This window comes from Linepithema humile, chromosome 3 (genome assembly GCF_040581485.1).
Source record: "Linepithema humile isolate Giens D197 chromosome 3, Lhum_UNIL_v1.0, whole genome shotgun sequence".
Taxonomy (NCBI): Eukaryota; Metazoa; Arthropoda; class Insecta; order Hymenoptera; family Formicidae; genus Linepithema; species Linepithema humile.
Genome location: NC_090130.1, coordinates 10,140,739 through 10,157,245, shown reverse-complemented (window position 1 = coordinate 10,157,245; position 16,507 = coordinate 10,140,739). Strand labels below are relative to the sequence as shown.

General features: G+C 37.0%; 1 long non-coding RNA gene across 1 annotated transcript; it reads left to right on the top strand.

Annotated features, from left to right (window-relative positions):
• The first annotated feature begins 2,307 nt into the window (after positions 1-2,307).
• Positions 2,308-7,441, top strand: LOC136998880 (uncharacterized). The gene is made up of 3 exons (XR_010889401.1): positions 2,308-2,902; positions 3,723-3,838; positions 6,010-7,441. It is a non-coding gene; the product is annotated as an uncharacterized lncRNA (long non-coding RNA).
• Positions 7,442-16,507: the final 9,066 nt, after the last annotated feature.

Below are 16,507 nucleotides of genomic sequence, written 5' to 3'. Positions count from 1 at the left end.
GAAGTTTATTCCGAAAGAAGTGGCTGTTGTCGCGCTTAACTCCGCAATCATCGGACACTGGATTATGACGCCTCCCTATCCCTTTGACGATTTACCTGAAAAATCGAGACGAGAAAACAACTGGCTTTCGCGAAATTATCACGGAATCGAGTGGTTCGATGGCGAAACCGATCTTAAATGTTTCGTAATACAACTGCGAGAAATAACACGTCGAGTGCGCTACATCTATAGCAGGGGGCAAGAAAAGGCCCGCTATCTGAGGCGTCTACTTTCCAGAAACGTATATAATTTAGAAGGAATTTCTCCGGCGTTTAAAAATTTGCCGGAAGACAAAGAGAGCGGACATCGGTGCTCTCACCACGGTTTTCGATTTTGCTCTACAGACAAATTTCTTTGCGCGTTACGCAACGCCGGCAAATTGAAACGTTGGATAGGCGCTCAAAACACCAGCAGTGAGTGTAGCATCGTTTCGAGCTGCGATGATCTTTCTCGTGAAAATTGGAGCATAAGCGAAAAAGCTGACAGCGGCGTTTTTATGAAAAAGAATAAAAATCTCGATATAATTCGCAATATCGAGGCGTGGCGTACGGAAAAAAAAGAAGAAGAAGAAGAAGAAGACAAGAATCAATCACGTAATTACATTGCAAAAGATATATCGTGTGTGAAGAAAGAAGAATATCCTACCGATAGCAACGCTCAACAAACCATCTCCGCACAATCATTCGAGAACGTCTACTCTACGCGTAAGGAGATAAACCCCTGCGACTCTACTATACAAATAATTCCTCGCGCACGAGCACCGTCTTGTTACGCGACAAATGAACTCGTTGGAAATCTTACACGCGTTGCGTCGTCTCAATGTCAGATATGTGGGAGTCTATCCTGCCGACAGACTACCGAGGGTGTGGACGAGGTCGACAGCCATTGTCGCTAATACAGACGAGCATGATCGCCCCGGAAGACACTGGGTCGCCTTCTACATCGACGAGCACGGTACCGGCACATATTTCGATAGTTACGGAATCCCGCCACACTCGGATCAACGATTTCATCTGCGACTTCGACGAAATTCCACCATGTATCGATGGAACACCGTGCAGCTACAAGGATTTTTTTCGCAAACATGCGGCCAATATTGTTGCGTGTTTCTTTACTATTTGTCTCTTGGTTACAACCTTGAGCAATTTCTTCGTCTTTTCACCGATGATTATAACCAAAACGACAGACTGATAGTATGCTTATATCGCAAAATTTTTCATTGTAAAAAAAATGAGCAAACGAAAGTACGTACAAGTACTTGTTGTAATATTCAACAATGTATTTTTAAAAATTTCAAATAAAACATTTTATTTTATATATTTAACATTTCTCGATGCATGCTTTGAAATAATATTTGTAATTCATACATTAATGTATACTTTTATCATTTATAATTAAATTTGATTCTATTGAAAATCATGAAATGTATAAACTTTATTTTGTCAGTTCAATTATGTATTCTTAAGAAAAATTCCAAATAAACGATTTTGTATTCCATTTCTCGTGTTTGTTTCCTTCCTCTTTTCGCATGTTCCTGCACTCGACAATCCTTACAGCGCGCTCAATCCGCGGGGTGGCTCATTCCGTTCACGAGATATCGCTGCCACCTTAACCAGCATGCCGAATATCAGACTAAAAGTCGTCCGATCATTCGTCGCTGCGTTCTTTTGTTCGCTATACCGGCGCACGCTCTATACCGTTTGCACCCCCTTAGTCGTCATCTCGTCGAATATCGGTCTAGCAGAATCCACCGTTTGACTCCGTCGTTCTTTTGTTCTCCCATACTTGCCCGCTCACAGGTCGTAGTTCTATCATCCCCCGCTCGACACCTTGGCGATGTTTGTTTACATTTCCCATACCTGCCAGAGAGTCCGGGGTACCTCATATAGACGCGGCCCCACCATAAATACGCTCCTTCACGAGGCGACTGTGTGACGTCGTTTGTTTTGATGCCCCATACCTGCCAGAGAGTACGGGGTACCTCATGTAGACGCGGCCCCACCATAAATACGACCCTTCGCGAGGCGACTGTGTGACGTCGTTTGTTTTGACGTCCCATACCTGCCAGAGAGTCCGGGGTACCTCATGTAGACGCGGCTCCACCATAAATACGTCCCTTCCCTTCACGGACTAGAGGCGACTGTGTGACGTCGTTTGTTTTGATGTCCCATACCTGCCTGAGAGTCCGGGGTACCTCATGTAGACGCGGCTCCACCATAAATACGTCCCTTCCCTTCACGGACTAGAGGCGACTGTGCGACGTCGTTTGTTTTGATACCCCATACCTGCCAGGTCCCATACCTGCCAGGCCCCATAGCTATAAATACGACCCTACGACTTATTTCATTTGATCTATAGGTAGCCATGCGGACTAGGACCAGGACTAGAAACCCAGCGATCCAGGTTCGAACCCGGTTTGGATTTTCTCAATTCGGAAAAAAATAAAAAGTTTACGTCATCCCGCGCCTGCCATAAATACGACCCTACGACTTATTTCATTAGATCTATAGGTAGCCCAGCAGACTAGGACCAGGACTAGAAATCCAGCGATCCAGGTTCGAACCCCGTTTGGATTTTCTCAATTCGGAAAAATAAAAATTTCCGCCATCTTGTCAACATCCGCCATCTTGTTTACCCGTAGCCGCCATCTTTTTTTCCCATCCCGTCAGAGAGGAGTGGGGGAATGTTTTGGCGCCAGACCCACCGCGGGGGGCCTAGACGGGTAGGTGGTGGGGGTTTGTTGTGACGGCCCATACCTGCCAACATACTACTAGCCTCTTTACAAGAAACAGAAAAGAGATTAATTGCTTTGATGGGTATAGAATCAGTAATTGGGCATTTAAGTGTAATAGATCCTGCAGAGGTTGGTAGTATATATTAAATTTTACTATCTATTAATAAATTATCACTGGATTTATGATATATTTTTTATATACTGTTATTATCTTAATTATTACTATATTATCAATTTTATTCTTTTATTATCTTTTTTTTCATTTCTTCTTGAATATAGCCTCAAAATTGGACTGAACACACTTTAACTGAAAATAATCTGCTTCCATGCCAATCTTCAATTACACCATCTAAAAATGTATCCAATCACTCGTCTTTTCATCTTTCTCGACAAAAAAGCACCTTTCCACAACAATCTATTCCACAGACAACCACATTATCAACCACATCATCAACTACCAATTTCTGTCAACAAGAAAACACTTTGCAATATACTCCACGAACCTCACTCACCCATCTGTCTCAACAAGGAGATACTGTTTTGCAACAATATACTCCACAGACAACATTCATAACTTCATTATCTGAAGTACATTCATCTCCTCATTTAAATACAAATAATAACGAACATCAAGAAACATTGATGCATTCGTCTCCATCCTGTCCACCAATATCCGAATCCCAAAGAAAGCGCCTGAAAAGGCAAAAAACTGCAGACGTTCGTGGTAAGAAAGTTAAAAAGACCACGAAGTTTGTTTCAAAAATGTAATAAAAGTGAAAATTATCCAGACAATACGTTTGTCTAAAAGATGTCACATAGATCTTTTAGACACACACACACACACATACATGTTGCCTGGAAAATATATTTTTAACTTCTTTAAATTTAAATAAAATTACATATAATCTTCTTTTATAAATGTCCTTTTATTTTCGTTCTTTTCTTTTAGATATCGATGCACAGATACTACATGAAATGCAAATGCAAACGAAAGCAGTACAAAAATTGACAGATGCTGTTACAGATATTGCAGCTTATATCAAACAGTTTGTGAATGCAGATTTGGTATGTATGGCAGAATTATAATATTTTTACAACAAAAAGTTTGCTTCTTTATCATAATAATATATTTTATTAGTAGTTTTAAGTAGTTATATTAGGTGCGTTCGGGAAGACGCTATTAGCGCTATTTGCGTCATTCTATCTTTATCGCTCATTAGACATAAAACAAGGATAGAATGACACAATAGCGCTGATAGCGCGCTCCCCGAACGCACCCATTATATTATTAAGTTAAGTAGTTTAAGTAGTTTTACATTTTTTTTAAATATTATAGGCGTACCGCCTAATGAGATGTGTTCGAACTGGTGAGAAGTGAGATAGAGTCAATTGTGTAGAAATGTGTTTATTTCTTTGTCAGAGAGAAGTATGTATGTACAGGTGTGTGTGTAGCTTGAGTGCGCCAGCGGCGCATTCGCGGCAAAGTGTAAGGCCGCGAGTTTTGAATGAAAGGTGACGGGCGCGGTAATATATTACCGGCCGCGCTGCGTGGTTGGAATCGAGTCCTTAACAGGACAATTCATGCGAGGGTGCATGTTGCATCCCGGCGGCGAGGTTTGCGTTGCGGTGGAGTATGTCTCCGTTGTGCCATGCGCTGCGACCGTCCGGCTCTCGAAGGCGCAAGTGAGTCTGCGAGCCGAGGCGGGAGAGGCCTTCGCATTCGGATGTCCCCTGGAACGTGAGTGTCACGTGGGGACCGAGTCAACCGGGCACAGAACTCTAAGGGAATTATTTTCCGCTGTAGAGTCTGTGGTGGCGACGGCGATGCTGGTGCGTCAGCTGACCGTAGATGTACATCCTACGTGAGGTGTGCGGTCAGAGCTGAGACTGAGTCTCTCGCTTCCGTGCCTTCCCAGGCACTGTGAAAAGTCGAGAAGACTTGCTGGTTGCGCTCTTTGAAGCAGAGCTGTGACTCCGTTCAAGAGCCCTTAGTAAGAGCTCGCCTTGAAGCGAGTGAGTGAGTAAAGATCTGCGGAGCAGCTCTTTTATATCTCTTCGATCGAAGCTTGATCGCGAGAGAGCTCTTCACCGCCTGCGCAACCTGGCGGTGTCTCCGCAAGCTCATAACTCGGTAGGAGGCCTGCGGCGCGTAGCGGCGCCGCGGCGTATTATTCTGCTTCAGTACGACTGTGTAGTGGTGAGCCGCCACAAATATAACATTATTTTATATTAATATTATATAACATTAATCATATTTACCAATCGAGCTGCAAGATTATTGCGCGTTCTCTGCCCTTCATTAAATATGGCTCGACCTTCCGGTATTGGTTGTATTTCAAAATTATTTACATCATCTTCCATAGCCATAATTGCCTCTTCAGGTTCTGGAGGAAGAGGTATTTTTGCACGTATGCACATATTGTGCAACACTGCGCAGACATTAATAATTTGACCTGCTTTCTGTGGTGTATATTCTAATGTACGATATCTAAGGAGACATCGGAATCGTTTTTTCATAACGCCAATACAACGTTCTACAGTATTTCGCATAGTACTGTGTCTTTGATTAAAATATTCCTCCTGTGTACCTGGCTGTACTTCAGGATACGGAGTCAGCAGCCACGGTTCTAATGGATATCCAGAATCTCCTTAAAAAATGAAAGAAAAATGTTCACATTAGTTCAATAATTTTAATTACATAAATCAGAACGTTTGTTTTACATTTTATTAATTCAATTAAATATTTCAATTTAAATTATTAATTACCAAATAGCCAACAATGATTATTATTTGCATGTTGCATTTGCAGAAGGTGTCTCACATATGAATTTCTCCATACAAAGGAGTCGTGCGTCGAGCCTGGATATCTTGCTAGTATATTCAGAATATACATATCTGTATCGCATATCTAATAAAAATATATAATTATATATATATATTTTTTTAATAAAATTTTATATAATAATTTTTTTAATAAAATTTTATATAATTTTTATATAATAATATACATAAATATTATATAATATTATAAAAGTACATCTACGTTACAAAATAGAATTTCTTACAATTTGCACATGTTGTGCATGATATCCTTTTCTATTAACATGTAATCCTTCATGGTCAACAGGTACTTTAATAGCAATATTTGTACCATCTACAAAACCAATTAAGCCTGGAATTGTAGTGTTATTATAATTTCTGAAATATAATAAAATTTTTTCTCTTTTTATTTACAGACATCATATGTAAATGCAGATGACAATGTAGATGATAATGAAGAAAACTATCAAGTTAATTATGAAGATGAAAATTATTAAACATATATCCCACACAGCACAAAACATCCTATTACAGGTAATCCTCAGGACATTGAGATATCCTTAAGATGTCATAGGATGTTTTGTGCTGTGTAGGATCATATATTACGCCATTTACATATATTTAACAAGTTATTATGTTCTTCTAATATTAAAATATTTTATATGTATGTATTCTTTCAAAACATTTATTATAAAGTTTGTAAGTTTCTAGTAATAAAAGAAATATAATATTAATATAAATATTTTTATTTATTATAATTCTAAGTAAACATAGAGTTACACAACTTGTTATTGTTAATATATACCTTTGAACAATTTGCTGTATCTCTTGCAGTGTTGTTGGGAAACGTATCCATTGTCTTAGAAGATAATTATTGATGGCACTCGTTATTTCTTGTAAGATTACACTTACAGTAGGTTGGGCTATACTCAACCTACTATCCACACCGACAGCTTTCTGATAACTACTTTGAGCATAGAAATTCAGGGCACACAGTACCTGTTTGAATTAATAAAAATTATATATAATACAATAATCTCTTATTAAAAAATAATGAAAAAATAAATTAAAAGATAATGAAATAATACTTTTTTAATTGTTTATATCTTAGACATTATTGACGACTTGGCAAAAAAATATATGTAAAATTTTAATACTGTTTTCTAAAAAGCTACAAATAAGTATATTTTAGTAATAAATAATGAGATTTTAATTACATTCATATTTATTATACATAATTAAACAAATTTCTCTACTCTTAACTACATAGAGTGCGTTTCGTTTTATGCATGATGCACATGATATATTATTTTATCCTTGTTGTTCATCGAATGTTAAACAAGAATAAAATGATACATAATGCGTATCATGCATAAAACTGAACATATCCATAAGTGTTTTATGAATCTACATTGATAAAATTATTCCTTTTCAACTGCTATTTTAATGCTATACATATTATCTTTATCTTCAATTCATTTGGAATACCCAGAGCTCTCCTTCGTGGAGGAAGATATGGTTCCAACGCTTCTACAAGAATTCTCGTCATATTTCTTGTTAACCGATATATGCCCATAAATTCATTTTCAGGCAAAGCAAACGGATCAAGCATATCTCTAAGTCTTCTTCTCATTATTTGACTTGCATGAATTTCTGCGAGGCGCTGTCTTTCCCTTTCGTGGCGTAATATTGCTAACTATAATATCAAGAAGAAAAGGAAACGTAATAAATAAACAAATATACAGAAATATAAATATATTAAATATACTATTATAATAAAGATATACAAAGCGATTCGATTTAACAAATTTTTTTCTTTTTTTCTGGAAATAAGTGTTCCTTGAAAAATTATTTTAAGACCATGATCTTATTTTCTTCTTGGAGTCCCATTTTGTCCTTACATTACTCCATTTAAGTCATATTTTTATTTCTTGGAACCAAATAACTTTTGTGAGAAACATTTTCTTGGAAAATAGTTACTTCCACATAAAAATTTATCTGTTACTTAAAACAAATCGTCTTGTATGTGTATGTGTGTAAAATTAAAAATATCTTCAATACTTACCATTCTCAACTTAATATGTTACTCACACAATGTAAAAAAATCTCATATAACTTCAAAAATTTACGTTAAAGATTACGCATAAAATATATCACCCTTTTGTTCGCGCTATTTTATTCCAATCGGAATCGACATTTCACCAGCTCGCGAGGTATCGGAAACTTTTCGATCGAATCGAAAACAATTCGAGTGTCCATAATAACACACCTAGGGATAACCTAGGGAAAACGGAATTATTCCGATCGGAATCCATTCCCATAGACTTATAGAATAGACTGGCCCCTACCGTAAGAGGTAGCGTTGAAAGATCTAAAGGATAGAGAGATGATTCCGGGACTTTCTGTCCTTCTCTTTCGTCTCGTGGTGGGAACTGAAGGGATAAGATGGAAACGAAGCGAGCATGCGTATACGAGATGAGGAGAAAGAAAGAATAATTAGACGTAGAAATAAAAAAATTAAAAAATTTGAAGATTTAATGGATTATTTAAAACATAAAGCATTGATTTCTAAAATAGGTTAATATATTAATAAGTTTAATAAATAAGATATTTCATAGATTGAGCTGAAAAGGCATTTTTAATATTTTTTAAGATATTTTATTAAATATACTATTTAAACTCTTTGGTACATATAAACTCTACGTACTGGTAAAATAATGAATTAAATTGTACATTTTGCATAAAAAAAAAAATAGATTTTGATCTCATACACAACCAAACTAAAAATAAAATACATTATTATATATATCATAGACATAAAAAATTAAAATAAATTTAATGATCAATTAAAATAGTGTAATATAAATAAATTTCTTTGTAGTAGCTGCATTCATTCATAAAATAAAATTATTGATTAGCAAATATAACTAATCGATTATGCAAAATTCTTATTCTTTTCGTAGAATTTTGTAATCTCCTACCTTCATGATATAATCTTATATGAAAATATTTGTGTAAAATATTATATATTAATTGAGATTTATGATTATCAATAACATTTTTTTGAGAGATATCATCTAAATGATTAAAAATATCATCAGGTAACAATTGTTTTGCACAATGTATAAGACTAGTCATTAAGTTTTTAACTGTAAATAGATCTTTATATTGTCTAAGTACACGTTCAGCAACTTTACAAATTGTAATAACTTGTGGACTAGGAAGTAATATAACCCTCCTCTATTTTTTATTTTTAATAAGAATTATTTTCCTTACTCTCTAAACTTTGGCGACACATATCACATTTAATTTTATTCTTAATATTTTTTATCACATATCCAGCTATGTAAGTGACAACTTCTGAATTATATTCATTCCAGCACCAACCGTTTGGAGACTCATAATCGTGATCAAATGATGTAACAATATCTAAGATTTTATTAGACTTTTCTGTTTCTATTTGAGATTGAAGAATTTGAGTTTCATCTTGAACGATACAATTTGCCCCTTCAGGTACTATAGCATGAACATGAGTCATTAATTTTTTATACGCTCTTTTAAACTGAAGGCAAGTCGGATTATTGTTTAAACCTCCCATTCTTCTTATACTCGAAAAAAATGTCTCTATATGATCCTGAGACATTTTATAAGTTAATAAATATGAAATATATTTCTTTTCAAATAAATATTTCGCCATATTCAATACACTATTCATGCCAAATATTAAACCCCAAAATCCGACCCTCCTGTTACTTTGTAAAATAGATATAACCATATTATTTTTTTTATCGACTAATTTTAGAGACTTGATATAATTAATGTAATTATTAATATTTGTCTCTATTTTTAACAAATTTTCTATAGTGATGCACTGTTCTGTTTCATTTTTTCCAAATTTTCTTCTCGAATTCATTATATCAAAAATATTATTAAATATTTGACAAAATCTTGCTGTAGGTAATGCTTCCAAAAATTCTGAGTTTGTATGATTTAAAAAGATTAATGCATCAGATACTCTTGTGCTAAAAATCTGTGCTGCCAGTTTAACTTTCATTTTTTCATTTTGGAAATTAATATGTCTATTAGTGATTTTTGTTCCAAGATGAATCTTTTCTTTTTCTTGTAACTGTACAAGTTTTACTAAAAATGTCCAAGAAACAATTCTCTCTTCGTCATCAATAATATTATATATACTAAGCATATTTCTAATCAATTTTATCATATGGCAAGCATCAGGTATTACGTATATAGGCTCTTTTGTAATAGGATGGTCAAATGAGGTTTTATTTAATTCTTCCTTAATATTAAGAATTCCAAATTTTTGTATCATTGATAGATTAGAAGCAGCACCATCGAAAGTGATAGATCTAATACTTTTTATACCATTGTCACTTAAAATTATTAAATTATTAATTAAAATATTTGCTCTTTCTTCAGCATTAAGGCTTCTAATAAAGTAAAAAGATATTGGTGTTTTAAAATGAGCATTTAATGCTACGAGCATTATGACAAAAACGTACGTTGCTTCTCTATCATCATTAAAATCGTTAATATCCGTTCCAATATCTACTAAGCCATGATATTGTTGGCCATCCCATTCTATACATTTTTTAATAGACATGTCATCTGCTTGAATTCCAAACTGTAGAATTTTTCCATTCTTTTCGTTTTCATCTATTGTACTTTTAATAGATTTTATTGTTACGTCCTGATCAGACTACACGATTCTTTTCTTTTCATTAAATACCAGACCTAGTAAACGCGGAACCAACAAAAACTCTTAAGAAATATTATAACGCCAGAGCTGTTTTTCTCATGAGACACCAGGAGCTCGAATCTTCTCACAGAGAAAAATAGCATGGATATTTCAAAATACCTTGGCCGCTCAGCGTGCCTATCGTCGCCAGAAAAACCGTAAAAGTCAAAACTTCGCGGTAGCTGGAGTCCTTAACCGACTCCAGACGGTTAGAGTAAGAGATAAAAAGAAAAACTGGCACCAACTAGTCATATTTTTGGATTCCACCTACGGGAACTCTAGCTAGTAGATAGGGTTTTACCGAGTAACGATCGGGGAATGACCGCAGTCGCATGCCGAGAAGGCGCGACACCTAATACGGCGCACGTGTTTAGTAGATCTGGGAAACCGAGATGCATTAGTCGCACTCTCCACGCGACACCAAGGGCACGCGACAGTCGTAAACTGTCAAATTTATTAGATCAGTGACCCAAGGCTTTGCGAACTTATATACCGATTCTTAACCACCCAATCCGAAAGCCGAGAATCGGGGCAAGCACTTCTATAGACCACCCATCATTCCATCGTATGGTCTAAAGACTACGCCCAGATCTTAAGACACTGAGATGCACCCCACCTATACTAATTAACACCAACCGGGTTACGCCACCTCAAAAACCTACCCCCATCATATATGGACCCGAAACGACGCTATTCCTTATTCGTTAGGGCCTCTTTCTTCCTATCTCATTTCAAGTAACCTAATCATCTAAACCCAATCCTATTAGCTAAAAATGACGCCATCCTCCCCCACATTAAAAATTTTCTCGCAAGACTAATTCCTATTCGATCCCCGCTCCAAAAACCTAAGATTTTCCAAAGGGATCTACCCCAAAGAAAAAGTATAAAAACCCGTGTTCTGGTGGCTCCGGACACAATCACACACAGTTTTTCAAGCAGCTTGCGCAGTTATTCCGTTTAGCTCAGTTTCTCGAAACAGTTTTTCGAGTAGTTCGGGGGCGCGAATCAAAGAGTAAAATCAGTTGATACTTTGTCGCGACCATCTCGTGGTGCATCTCAAGTAGAGGGTCCATTACCTTGACGACACCATCCCGCAGTAGGGTGCCCACTCGTTTACAAAAGGGTCCGACGCCTATACAACACCTTCCCTCAACGGGGCGCCTGCTCAGAACCACCGAACATATTCAACGCGATCCGAAACTACTCTGCAACGAGTAAGTCAGTTCATTTCTCTTTATTTTATTATTTCTTCTGTCCTTCCTCCGGAAAAATAAAACACTCACACACACACTCACACACACACACACACACACACACACACACACACACACACACTTGTAAAGAATACATAAATAAAATTATTAACATATGCGATTAAGAATTAAGTTTTTGTATCCTAATTATAAATTCAATCAAATTAAAATGTTGTCTTTAGTAAATTAAACTTTTGTTCTTTTTCATTTAACCACACCCTCCTCGTTCGTCACCCCCTCACACCTTCTCTCTCAAATTGCGCACAAAGGTTCCGCCCCGGGTAATAGGGATTCAATTCCTTGACCCAAAAAGGGAACCACGAGCGGTTGACTTGTTGACGGAGTAAAAACGACTCTTCCAGTCGCTGACCCGTCGCAAGTCCTAAACGTGCCGCTCGGCTCGTGCGGTCAGGTCCGTTTACGTCGATCGCCGAGCCCAACGAAAAAATTCTACATCTATCAGGACGTAACATTATTATTTCTATACTAATACCGCAATTAAAATTACTTGTACTAAACCATTTTCTTATAGTTCTTGGATGAGGTAATTTGTTCAGAAATGTTTTCCTCACATATTTATAAGCTGCATTTGAGTAAAATAATAATGTGGCAGCAAATTGTCTTGTAGTTTTTGGGTATTTGTTAATATGTTTTTCACTTAAAATATTCTTCAAAATTTCTGATGGTATATTTATTGAATTCTAAATAAGGAAAAAAAATTGAATAAAACATATTAATTCAACAAAACTAACTTATAAAAAATTAAAATTAAAATTTATTAAAATTGTTGCATTTTGTGTATACATATAAATGTATGCACAAAGTACAAAAGGTATATACAAAATGTACAGTAGGTATATAAAAATGTATATATATTTGTATATATACAAATATATATACAAAAATTGTAGTAATTTATACACATATGTCAATTAAAATTAAAATACAGAATTATTATATTTTTAGTTAATATAAAGATATACAATTAAAATTTCAATAACCTTTGCAGAATTTCTTTTCTTATTGAGTGATTCATATTTATATTTTACACAATTACATTAGTTTGGAAAATATTTATATTATATATATATAAATTAATTATATATATATATATATATATATATATATATATATATATATATATATATATATATAATATATAATTATATATATATATAAATATTTATATTATATATATACTGTAAGAGAGAACTCTATATTATTTTCTTTCTTTAGTTGAATGAGTCTCTCTCTTTCTAACATTGTATACTGCACGCGCTGCAGTTGCCATGCGTGCGATAGGTCGTTGCTGCGCTACGAGAAAGCGCTAGCGCGTTGCAATCTGATTGGCTCATGCCGATGTAGCGGTTGGGGACATGTGAACATCGGCATGCTGGGTTCGAGGCCTTTTGGTCTCCGTCCGTGACACGGATAACATTATATTAGAATAAAGTTATGAGTTTTCTGTGAAATACGGTTCTTAGCTCTGTCATCCCTTCGTCCCTCATTGTGAAGTTCAATCTCCTTCGGATCCTGACAACCACCTCGTGCATACTCAATGAGCTATTTTACAGTTCAGAAGTGGGATAACCGGATGATCTACGATATCGAAGATCTACGTGTGTGGAAAATCGAAGATATTCGTAGTGAAGTGACGGACAGAACTTTCGTATTAGCATCTCAGTCAGTGCGTGTCGCCTTTAGACTCTTTTATTTCGTCGTGGCTAGTGCACGCAGCACGTGATCGGTGCATCGCCTTTTTCGACCGTGTTCATTGTAAAATCACACGATCGTGGCTCGCACCGCCATCTTGTGCATCTGGTACATCGCCTTTTTCGACCGTGTCATTGTGAAAAATCACGCGATCGTGGCTTGCACCGCCATTTTGTGCATTCGTGAGGGAAGCACTCCCATTGGCTGTATCTTTGTTGTTATCTGTTACCGCGTGTTTTTGTTTGGTGAAACTTACGGGTAACAGCCTTGAAAAATAAAGAACGAACGATATCAGGAAACATTTTGGTTCTTCAAAGAAAAAAAAAAAAAAAAAAGAAAAGACGCTCGCGAGTTGTCGTGTCGTCAAGCGGACATTTTGTGCGTAAAAAGCATTTATTCGTAGATCGCACTGTTGTAACTGCGCTGTCTTCGCTTATAGTGATTGTTCACGTCACGCAATTCCATCAGACTTGCCGGGCGGTAATAATTCGTGTCACGTTAAACAGTTTTTCGATCTTTCAGTGCTGTGCATTTGTCTTTGCGTTAATATACGTCTCGCTATTACGGACTTACGATCTCGCAGTGTTTCGCAGTTCTGCTTACTGTCTTTGCGTTAGTGGTGATTCTCGTCGCGCAATATTTTCAGACTTTTCGTACAGTTACACGTCACGTTTTTATTTGTGATCATGCTTCGACGTCGTCTCGAAGGTTGTACGGTGAAGCAACTCAGAAAAGAAGCACTGTGTTACGGGTTGACACCTCAAAAACATCGTGATACTTTGATCAACCAGTTACAAACGTATCTCGAGAGCATTGGGCCGCTCCGAGATGAGAATTGTGAACCATTTTTGGGTTTCACTCCGTCATCAGCTCGCAGACAAGAATTTCCAGTTCTCGGTTCGGAGCACGAAGAGGACTCCCATTCCCATGTGTCGAATCACGAAGAATTTATCACAGCATCTACTCATCCTTAGATGGACACTAGAAGCAATCCACCTCAATGGTTCACCCAGTTTGCTGATCTCATGCGTCAACAACAAGAAGCGCAAAGCGCACAGCAGACGCAGATGATGACTCAGTTCGCCCAAATGATTACCACGATCAATTCGAGAGGAAACGACAGACGTACAGCTCCTCAGGTAACGCCTAGTCTAGCTCCTCATAATTCTGATTCAAGTTCCAGCGCATCCGGCCGCGAGAGTGGTACAGTGCTAGCCACGCTTCCCACGGCACAAGCGATTACGCTTTTAGCGTCGCAGATTCCATCTTTCTCGGGCTCCGACGAGGATAACGTCGAGTTATGGGTGAAAAAAGTTGAGCGAGTTGCACACATACACGGTGTCGCAGACGAAGTAATTCTTCTTGCGGTCTCTGGAAAACTCACCAAAACGGCTCGTGATTGGTTTGACTTAAACACAGGCACAATCAACGAAACCTGGCTCAGCTTCAAAAGAGCGATTCAAGGAAGGTTCAAGAAAACTGTGCCGTATCACGTGGCAATGCAAAAGGCTGAAAGTCGTAAATGGTTATCCGGCAAAGAATCATTTCATGAGTATGCGATGCATAAACTTAAATTGTTACAGAACCTTAATCTTCCCGAGAAAGAAGCGATCAATTTTTTAATAAATGGAATAACCAATCCGGCGTTACGTGGCATGGCCTTACTTCTGGGCGCAGGATCAACGGATAAATTTTTGGAACTGATGCATGAGCTGATAATCACATACGGTGATGAATACAAACGGTCGCCGCCTCCTACCAAGAAGTTTTTCAAGGAAAAATCTACTGGATCAACCACGACAATTGGAAAGTCTGCTGAATTACCGAAGGATGCTTTCTGCGTCTACTGTCGTACGAAGGGGCACATGAGAGCTGACTGCTTTCGGCTGAAGAAGAAGGAGCAGGCCAAGCAGCCTCCATCCAGTTCTTCAAAGACAGCGGTTGCGGTCGTCGAGGATTCTGCTGCGGTCTCCGAGGACGCTCCGTCTTCCAGCTCATCGGTTGCATTGATAAGTACACACAGGTTAGAGATTTCCGATCCGATTCTTAAGGTGATTAAGATTAATGATATTTCGTGCGAATTAGATTCTCTCCTTGATTCAGGTAGTCCGGTCTCTTTTGTACATCCGACAATTATTAATCGGTTTGTAAATCAAACGTCCAAAATCAATAATAAGATTTGTCTGTTCAAAGCGATCAATGGTACTTCCATACCGGTTCTCGGTTCTATTACGGTTAATATTCAATTAAAAGAACTTCCGGGTGTCATGCTTAATGCAGATCTTTTTATAATTAAAGATAATCAGTTTTCAGCTGATTTGTTACTTGGTAGAGATTTTATCTCAAATAATAATCTTTCAGTTACTTACACTCCGCTGAAAGGTGTCTCAGACACAGTAAAATTATTTGCGGAAGTCGCCTCAACGGAAATTGTAAATGATTCTTTTGATAATTTAGAATCATCTGTATCGGATATCAGTATTGATTTGAACGAATCAGAGAAAAAGAAATTGATCGACTTGTTAAAGGAAGTCGATAAAACTCCGGTTCAGCACGTTGACGACGGTCACGCGGTAACTGTAGCTCTTAAAAATAACACTACTTATGCATATCCGCCTAGACGTTTTGCTTGGTCCGAAAGAATTCAAATCCGTGATATTACGGACGATTTGATGAAACGGGGTATTATTAAAACAAGCATTTCTCCGTATTGCGCTAGAGTTGTTCCGGTCCACAAAAAGAATGGCACTATGCGGTTGTGCATTGACTTACGACCTTTAAACGAACGGGTCATAAAGCAAAAATACCCATTTCCTTTCATTGAGGATTGTCTTGCACGACTTAGTGATAAAAAGGTTTTCTCCCTCCTAGACCTTAAAGATGGTTTCCATCAAATCAAGGTGCATCCCGAGCATACGAAGTATTTTGCATTTGCCACGCCTGATGGGCAATTCGAATATACACGGTTACCTTTTGGATATTGTGAGGCTCCGGCCGAATTCCAAAAAAGGCTCATTCAAATTCTTCAGCCTTTAATCCGGGAAGATAAAGTATTAGTTTATATTGATGACATTTTGGTTCCTTCCGTTTCGACGGAGGAAAATTTGTCTATTCTAAAACAGGTTCTATTGTTACTAAAGCAGTATGACTTTCAATTAAATTTTAAAAAATGCCTCTTTCTAAAGAAAGAAA